General features: G+C 41.7%; 1 protein-coding gene across 1 annotated transcript in view; it reads right to left on the reverse strand.

Moving 5' to 3' along the window:
* LOC119355338 overlaps positions 1 to 10,412 on the reverse strand; it is a 12,573-nt gene extending 2,161 nt beyond the window's left edge. The window contains exon 1 of the transcript XR_005171570.1: positions 9,415 to 10,412. The gene's annotated coding sequence lies outside the window, so the exon portion shown is untranslated. The remainder of the gene's footprint in view (positions 1 to 9,414) is intronic.
* Positions 10,413 to 10,418: the final 6 nt, after the last annotated feature.

Consider the following 10,418-nt stretch of genomic DNA (forward strand, 5'->3'; position numbering starts at 1 on the left):
GAATAGGACAAGGAAGGGGGGCGGCGCCCCCCTTTCCTCTTTCCCCCTTCCCCTTTCCTTCTCCAACAAGGAAAGAGGGGGGAGTCCTACTCCTGGTGGGAGTAGGACTCCTCCAGGCGCACCCCTAGAGGCCGGCCGCACCTCCCCCCTCCCTCCTTTATATACAAGGGCAGGGGCACCCCGTGACACACAAGTTCATCTTCGTGATCGTTCCTTAGCCATGTGCGGTGCCCCCTTCCACCATATTCCACCTCGGTCATATCGTAGCAGTGCTTAGGTGAAGCCCTGCGTCGGTAGAACATCATCACCATCATCACGCTGTTGTGCTGATGAAACTCATCCTCAACACTCAGCTGGATCAGAGCTCGAGGGACGTCACCAAGTTGAACGTGTGCAGAACTCGGAGGTGCCGTACGTTCGGTACTTGGATCGGTCGGATCGGGAAGACGTACGACTACTTCCTCTACGTTGTGTCAACGCTTCCGTTGCTGGTCTACGAGGGTACGTAGACAACACTCTCCCCTCTCGTTGCTATGCATCACCATGATCTTGCGTGTGCGTAGGAAATTTTTTGAAATTACTACGTTCCCCAACAGTGGCATCCGAGCCTGGTTTTATGCATTGATGTTATATGCACGAGTAGAACACAAGTGAGTTGTGGGCGATATAAGTCATACTGCTTACCAGCATGTCATACTTTGGTTCGGCGGTATTGTTGGATGAAGCGGCCCGGACCGGCATTACGCGTACGCTTACGCGAGACTGGTTCTACCGCCGTGCTATGCACACAGGTGGTTGGCGGGTGTCAGTTTCTCCAACTTTAGTTGAACCAAGTGTGGCTACGCCCAGTCCTTGCGAAGGTTAAAACAGCACCAACTTGACAAACTATCGTTGTGGTTTTGATGCGTAGGTAAGAACGGTTCTTGCTCAGCCTGTAGCAGCCACGTAAAACTTGCAACAACAAAGTAGAGGACATCTAACTTGTTTTTGTAGGGCATGTTGTGATGTGATATGGTCAAGACGTAATGAGATATAAGTTGTTGTATAAGATGATCATGTTTTGTTGAAGTTATCGGCAACTGGCAGAAGCCTTATGGTTGTCTCTTTATTGCATAAGATGCAAGAGCCAAATAATTGCTTTACTTTATCGCTATGCGATAGCAATAGTTGCAAGAGCAATAGTTGGCGAGACGACCATGTGACGACACATTGATATAGATCAAGATGATGGAGATCATGGTGTCATGCCGGTGACGATGAAAATCATGACGATGCTTTGGAGATGGAAATCAAAGGCACAAGATGATGATGGCCATATCATGTCACATATTTTGATTGCATGAGATGTTTATCTTTTATACATCTTATTTTGCTTAGTTCGTCGGTAGCATTATAAGATGATCTCTCACTAAATTTCAAGATAAAAGTGTTCTTCCTGAGTATGCACCGTTGCCAAAGTTCATCGTGCCCAGACACCACGTCATGATCGGGTGTGATAAGCTCTACGTCCATCTACAACGGGTGCAAGCCAGTTTTGCACACGCAGAATACTCAGGTTAAACTTGACGAGCCTAGCATATGCAGATATGGCCTCGGAACACTGGAGACCGAAAGGTCGAGCGTGAATCATATAGTAGATATGATCAACATAATGATGTTCACCATTGAAAACTACTCCATTTCACGTGATGATCGGTTATGGTTTAGTTGATTTGGATCACGTGATCACTTAGATGATTAGAGGGATGTCTATCTAAGTGGGTGTTCTTAAGTAATATGATTAATTGAACTTTAATTTATCATGAACTTAGTCCTGGTAGTATTAGCATATCTATGTTGTAGATCAATAGCTCGCGATGTTGCTCTCCGTTTAATTTTTATATGTTCCTAGAGAAAACTAAGTTGAAAAATGTTAGTAGCAATGATGCGGATTGGATCCGTGATCTGAGGTTTATCCTCATTGCTGCACAGAAGAATTATGTTCTTGATGCACCGCTAGGTGACAAACCTATTGCAGCAGCAGATGCAGACGTCATGAACGTTTGGCTAGCTCAATATGATGACTACTTGATAGTTTAGTGCACCATGCTTAACAGCTTAGAATCGGGACTTCAAAGACGTTTTGAACGTCATAGATCATATGGATGTTCCAGGAGTTGAAGTTAATATTTCAAGCAAATACCCGAGTTGAGAGATATGAAGTCTCCAACAAGTTCTACAGCTAAAAGATGGAGGAGAATAGCTCAAGCAGTGAGCATGTGTTCAGATTGTCTGGGTACTACAATCGCTTGAATCAAGTGGGAGTTAATCTTCCAGATAAAATAGTGAATGACAGAATTCTCTAGTCACCATCACCAAGTTAGTAGAACTTCGTGATGAACTATAGTATGCAAGGGATGACGTAAATGATTCCTGAGCTTTTCATGATGATGAAATTGATGAAGGTAGAAATCAAGAAAGAGCATCAAGTGTTGATGATTAACAAGACCACTAGTTTCAAGAAAAGGGAAAGGGAAAGAAAGGGAACTTCAAAAGGAACGGCAAGCAAGTTACTGCTCAAGTGAAGAAGCCCAAGTCTGGACCTAAGCCTGAGACTAAGTGCTTCTACAGCAAAGGGACTGGTCACTGGAAGCGGAACTGCCCAAAGTATTTGGCGGATAAGAAGGATGGCAAAGTGAACAATGCTATATTTGATATACATGTTATTGATGTGTACTTTACTAGTGTTTATAGCAACCCCTCAGTATTTGATACTGGTTCAATTGCTAAGAGTAGTAACTCGAAACGGGAGTTGCAGAATGAATAGAGACTAGTTAAGGGTGAAGTGACGATGTGTGTTGGAAGTGGTTCCAAGATTGATGTGATCAGCATCGCACACTCCCTATACTTTCGGGATTAGTGTTAAACCTAAATAAATGTTATTTTGTGTTTGCGTTGAGCATGAATATGATTTGATCATGTTTATTGCAAAACGGTTATTCATTTAAGTTAGAGAATAATTGTTGTTCTGTTTACATGAATAAAACCTTCTATGGTCATACACCCAATGAAAATGGTTCGTTGGATCTCGATCGTAGTGATACACATATTCATAATATTTAAGCCAAAAGATGCAAAGCTAATAATGATAGTGCAACTTATTTGTGGCACTACCGTTTAGGTCATATTGGTGTAAAGCGCATGAAGAAACTCCATGCTGATGGGCTTTTGGAATCACTTGATTATGAATCATTTTGATGCTTGCGAACCATGCCTCATGGGCAAGATGACTAAGACTCCGTTCTCCGCAACAATGGAGCGAGTAACTAACTTATTGGAAATAATACATACTGATGTATGCAGTCCGATGAGTGTTGAGGCTCGCGGCGGGTATCATTATTTTTTGACCTTCACAGATGATTTGAGCAGATATGGGTATATCTACTTAATGAAACATAAGTTTGAAACATTTGAAAAGTTCAAAGAAATTCAGAGTGAAGTGGAAAATCATCGTGACAAGAAAATAAAGTTTCTACGATATGATCGTAGAGACAAATATTTGAGTTACGAGTTTGGTCTTCAATTAAAACAATGTGGAATAGTTTCACAAAATTGTGCCACCTGGAACACCACAGTGTAATGGTGTGTCCGAACATCTTAAGCATACTTTATTAGATATGGTGCGATCTATGATGTCTCTTACCGATTTACCACTATCGTTTTGGGGTTATGCATTAGAAACAGCTACATTCACATTAAATAGGGCACCATCTAAATCCGTTGAGACAGCACCGTATGAACTATGGTTTGGCAAGAAACCTAAGCTGTCGTTTCTTAAAGTTTGAGGTTGCAATGCTTATGTGAAAAAGTTTCAACCTGATAAGCTCAAACCCAAATCGGAGAAGTGCATCTTCATAGGATACCCAAAAGAAAATGTTGGGTACACCTTCTATCACAGATCCGAAGGCAAGATATTCATTGCTAAGAATGGATCCTTTCTAGAGAAGGAATTTCTCTCGAAAGAAGTGAGTGGGAGGAAAGTAGAACTTGATGAGGTAACTATACCCGCTCCCTTATTGGAAAGTAGTTCATCACAGAAATCTGTTCCTGTGACTACTACACCAATTAGTGAGAAAGCTAATGATGACGATCATGTAACTTCAGATCAAGTTACTACCGAACCTCGTAGGTAAACCAGAGTGAGATCCGCACCAGAGTGGTACAATAATCCTGTTCTGGAGGTCATGTTACTTGAGCATGACGAGCCTACGAACTATGAGGAAGTGATGATGAGCCCAGATTCCGCGAAATGGCTTGAGGCCATGAAATCTGAGATGAGATCCATGTATGAGAACAAAGTATGGACTTTGATTGACTTGCCCATTGATCGGCGAGCCATTGAGATTAAATGGATCTTCAAGAGGAAGACGGACGTTGATAGTAGTGTTACTATCTACAAAGCTAGAATTGTCGCAAAAAGGTTTTCGACAAGTTCAAGGTGTTGACTATGATGAGAGTTTCTCACTCGTATATATGCTTAAGTATGTCCGAATCATGTTAGCAATTGCCACATTTTATGAAATCTGGCAAATGAATAAACAAAACTGAATTCCTTAATGGATTTATTAAAGAAGAGTTGTATATGATGCAACCAGAAGGTTTTGTCAATCCTAAAGGTACTAACAAAATATGCAAGCTCCAGAGATCCATCTATGGACTAGTGCAAGCATCTCGGAGTTGGAATATATGCTTTGATAAGTTGATCAAAGCATATAGTTTTATACAGACTTGCGGTGAAGCCTGTATTTACAAGAAAGTGAGTGGGAGCACTACAACATTTCTGATAAGTATATGTGAATGAAAGATTGTTGATCGGAGATAATGTATAATTATTCTGCAAAGCATAAAGGAATGTTTGAAATGAGTTTTTCAAAGAAAGACCTCGGTGAAGCTGCTTACATATTGAGCATCAAGATCTATAGAGATAGATCAAGACGCTTGATAAGTTTTTCAATGAGTACATACCTTGACAAGATTTTGAAGTAGTTCAAAATGGAACAGTCAAAGAAGGAGTTCTTGCCTGTGTTACAAGGTGTGAAGTTGAGTAAGACTCAAAACCCGACCACGGCAGAAGATAGAGAGAGAATGAAAGTCATTCCCTATGCCTCAGTCATAGGTTCTACAAAGTATGCCATGCTGTGTACCAGACCTATTGTATACCCTGCCCCGAGTTTGGCAAGGGAATGCAATAGTGATCTAGGAGTAGATCACTGGACATTGGTCAAAATTATCCTTAGTGGAATAAGGATAAGTTTCTCCATTATGGAGGTGACAAAAAGGTTCGTCGTAAAGGGTTACGTTGATGCAAGTTTTACACTGATCCAGATGACTCAAAGTCTCAATCCGGATACATATTGAAAGTGGGAGCAATTAGCTAGAGTAGCTCTGTGTGCAAAGCATTGTTGACATAGAAATTTGCAAAATACTTACAGATCTGAATGTGGCAGACCCGTTGACTAAACTTCTCTCACAAGCAAAACATGATCATATCTTAGTACTCTTTGGGTGTTAATCACATAACGATGTGAACTAGATTATTGACTCTAGTAAACCCTTTGGGTGTTGGTCACATGTCGATGTGAACTATGGGTGTTAATCACATGGTGATGTGAACAATTGGTATTAAATCACTTGGCGATGTGAACTAGATTATTGACTCTAGTGCAAGTGGGAGACTGAAGGAAATATGCCCTAGAGGCAATAATAAAGTTATTATTTATTTCCTTATATCATGATAAATGTTTATTATGCATACTAGAATTGTATTAACCGGAAACATAATACATTTGTGAATACATAGACAAACAGAGTGTCACTAGAATGCCTCTACTTGACTAGCTCGTTGATCAAAGATGGTTATGTTTCCCAACCATACACATGAGTTGTCATTTGATTAACGAGATCACATCATTAGGAGAATGATGTGATTGACTTGACCCATTCTATTAGCATAGCACTTGATCATTTAGTTTGTTGCTATTGCTTTCTTCATGACGTATACATGTTCCTATGACTATGAGATTATGCAACTCCCGTTTACCGGAGGAACACTTTGTGTGCTACCAAACGTCACAACGTAACTGGGTGATTATAAAGGTGCTCTACAGGTGTCTCCGAAGGTACTTGTTGGGTTGGCGTATTTCAAGATTTGGATTTGTCACTTTGATTGTCGGAGAGGTATCTCTGGGCCCACTCGGTAATGCACATCACTATAAGCCTTGCAAGCATTGCAACTAATGAGTTAGTTGCGGGATGATGTATTACGGAACGAGTAAAGAGACTTGTCGGTAACGAGATTGAACTAGGTATTGAGATACCGACGATCGAATCTCGGGCAAGTAACATACCGATGACAAAGGGAACAAGTATGTTGTTATGCGGTTTGACCCATAAAGATCTTCATTGAATATGTAGGAACCAATATGAGCATCCAGGTTCCGCTACTGGTTATTGACCGGAGACATGTCTCGGTCATGTCTACATAGTTCTCGAACCCGTAGGGTCCGCACGCTTAAAGTTCGGTGACGATCGTAATTAGGGTTTTTGTGTTTTGATGTACCGAAGGTTGTTCGGAGTCCCGGATGTGATCACGGACATGACGAGGAGTCTCGAAATGGTCGAGACATAAATATTGATATATTGAAAGCCTATATTTGGATATCGAAATCATTTCGGATGAAATCGGGATTTTACCGGAGTACTGGGGGGTTACCGGAACCCCCCCCCCCCGGGGGTTAATGGGCCTACATGGGCCCTAAGGGAGAAGAGGAGGGCCGGCCAGGGCAGGCCGCGCGCCCCCTCCCCCCTAGTTCGAGGCGCCCCCCTTTCCTCTTTCCCCCTTACCCTTTCCTTCTCCAGCAAGGCAAGAGGGGGGAGTCCTACTCCCGATGGGAGTAGGACTCCTCCAGGCGCACCCCTAGGGGCCGGTCGCACCTCCCCCCTCCCTCCTTTATATACGGGGGCAGGGGGCACCCCATGACACACAAGTTGATCTTCGTGATCGTTCCTTAGCCGTGTGCGGTGCCCCCTTCCACCATATTCCACCTCAGCCATATCGTAGCAGTGCTTAGGCGAAGCCCTCCGTTGGTAGAACATCATCACCTTCATCACGCCGTCGTGCTGACAAAACTCTCCCTCAACACTCGGCTGGATCGGAGCTCGAGGGATGTCACCGAGTTGAACGTGTGCAGAACTCGGAGGTACCGTACGTTCGGTACTTGGATCGGTTGGATCGGGAAGACGTATGACTACTTCCTTTACGTTGTGTCAATGCTTCCGTTGCCGGTCTACGACGGCACGTAGACAATACTCTCCCCTCTCGTTGCTATGCATCACAATGATCTTGCGTGTGCGTTGAATTTTTTTTGAAATTACTACGTTCCCCAACAATTTTCTATGGCACGGTGAAGTATTTTAGAGATAGACGTCAAAGAGCAGAGCTGCATACCATGAACAACCCAAACACATGTTACTATGAAAGGGTTATGAAGTACATGAATGAAAAGATGGAAAAAAGCTAGGTGACACATTGTAGTCGCCATTGGAAATGAAGAAAGAAGGCTTGAGGTCCGCTAACCACTGGTACATCGAGGTGCTATAGAAACGGTTTTTAACCCCTTTCCGCGACACCGTACCTTGCTTCTAGTCAAAATATAAGGTAATTCACGGGTAGAATTTGATTAACATTTATTTACACAATCGCATTATTATCGATAGGTAAATCACATGCTAACGTACTAGAATATTTATATCCTGTTGTAGCGCATGAACATTGTTCTAGTAGATTAAAAAGAACATAAGGTTCCTGTTTTACTTTTCTTCCCACCACCCCTTCGTCCAACCTTCCCCGTATAATAATCAATCATCTTAATTTACTTACCTTCTGAACCAATCCCTTTTTAATTTACTCACCAAACTTGTGATCAAAATATAAGGTAAATCACGACAGAATTGGATGAACATTTATTTAGACAATCGTATACTATGGGCAGGTAAATCACTTCTGATCAAAATATAAGGTAAATCACGAACAAAATTTGATGAACATTTATTTACACAAATCGCATATTATGGAAAGGTAAATCACATATTATGGGAAGGTAAATCGCATGTTCTGGTAGATATAGATATAGGTAGGCATAGAGATATAAATACATATAGACTAGTAATTGTGTATCACGTTAATATTAGGCAAGATATTTATTGTGTTACATATAGTATTAGGCAAGATCTCTACTACTTAAAAAGAATGTAAGGTTCTCATTTTACCTTTCTTCCCACCACCCCTTCGTCCAACCTTTCATGTATATAATAATCAATCACCTTAATTTACTTAGGGCATGTACAATGGTTGATAAGATAGTATTATCTTAAATCTTGCATGTAGTTTACTTAGGGCATGTACAATGGTTGATAAGATAGTATTATCTTAAATCTTGCATGTAGTTTAGAGATGACAAAAAATAATGTCTACAATGGGTCATCTCTTAGTCTTATCTGTAATAACTAGTTATTCTTAAAAATGTGGTGAGACATATTGTTTTAAGAGATCATCTCTTGTCTTCTCTTAAATAAGAGAAGACAAGCCTTTTCTTATGAGTTCTCTTTCCCTCGCCTCATTATTTATCCTACATGACACTCCTAAGATAGCACCATTGTACATGCCCTTATCTTCTAAACCAATTCCACTTTAATTTACTTACCAAACTTTTAACCAAAATATAAGATAATTCACAGACAGAATTTGATGAACATTTATTTATACAATCACATTATTATTGTTCTAGTAGATTAAAAAGAACATGAGGTTCCTGTTTCACCTGTTTCCCGTCACCCCTTCATCCAACCTTCCCCGTATAATAATTAATCATCTTAATTTACGTACCTTCTAAACCAATTCCATTTTAATTTACTTGTGATCAAAATATAAGGTAAATCATGGCAAAATTGGATGAACAATTATTTACACAATCATATACTATGGGCCGGTAAATCACTTCTGATCAAAATATAAGGTAACTCATAGACAAAATTTGATGAACATTTATATACACAAATCGCATATTATGGGCAGGTAAATCATAAGATAACGTACTGACGTCTAGAATATTTATATCTCATCGTAACGCACAGGCATTGTTCTAGTAGATATTGATATAAATAGACATGAATATATAAATACATATAGACTAGTAATTGTGTATCACATTAATATTAGGCAAGATATTTATTGTGTTACATATAATATTAGGCAAGATATAAATTCCATGTTAATATTAGGTAGGATGTAATTACTTGGGCAATCCTGGCGTTTATATTAGGAATGATATTAATTAATGAATTGTGCTAAAAAATGTGTAAAGATGCTTAACATACCTGAGGGACATAGACAGTTGGATAGATGCAGTTGGACGGAATGTGATTTGTTGGATAAGCGACTGATCAGCACAGACGCGCTGGCCCAAAGTTTCGGCCGATCGCACGCCAACCGCCCGATTGGCCCACTCCGAGACGTTGGATCCTCATCCATCCAGGTTACCTTCTTCCTTCTTACCCCGTTCACGTTCATATCTGAACAAAACACCGCAAGTCATGGCAGCCGCCCACCATCGCCGCGTCACGCAGCGCACTGCCGCCCTCCCCCATTTGTCGCCGTCGACAGCCACCGCCGTGCTCGTCGCTGATGCTCGTCGTCAATGGTCGCAACAAAAAAAAGTTGTCAAAAAGCAGCTTTGTGTCGCCACCCCTGTTGAATCATTTGAAAACCTTGTTCCAGCAATTTGAAGCTATGGTTGTAGCAAAAGTCCCTGCTCCAGCAAAGAATTAAACTCCGGTGGAAGCATGTTCGCATACTGGTTCCAACAAAACAAAATTGTGGCTGTATCAAAAAATCGTTTGTACAACAAGAACATATTCTAGTTGGAGCATCTTTGCGTGCTGGTTCCAGCAAACCTGGTCGTGATTGAAGCACTCCCCCGCCCCTCTGGACAAACTCACCGTGGTTACCCTGCAGCTCGCCAAGATCACCAGTTACCAAAAAATCGGGCACAGTGGCAGCTCCTCCCTCAACTGTTGTAGCATCTCGTGTGCTCCGCCGTCGCGCCTGCCGGTCGAGGTAGTAACAACTCCTTTCCTGATTGCAGCTTGCCCCGCAACGGTTGTAGCATCCACATAAGCCGGTGGTAGCTCGTCAGCTTGTGGTTGCAGCTCGTCTGTTCCCCGGTTCCATCACTCGTGCCGGGTGTAGTCGCCGGTTGTAGCAAAAATCATGGTGGTCGTCGCCGCCGCCGCGCTGGTTCCCGCACAAATCAAAAGTGGTTCCATCAAAAAAATACAGCAACTTACCACGGCCATCGCCCTCGCCGCCCACCACCGTCCTC

Source organism: Triticum dicoccoides, chromosome 2A (genome assembly GCF_002162155.2).
Source record: "Triticum dicoccoides isolate Atlit2015 ecotype Zavitan chromosome 2A, WEW_v2.0, whole genome shotgun sequence".
Taxonomy (NCBI): Eukaryota; Viridiplantae; Streptophyta; class Magnoliopsida; order Poales; family Poaceae; genus Triticum; species Triticum dicoccoides.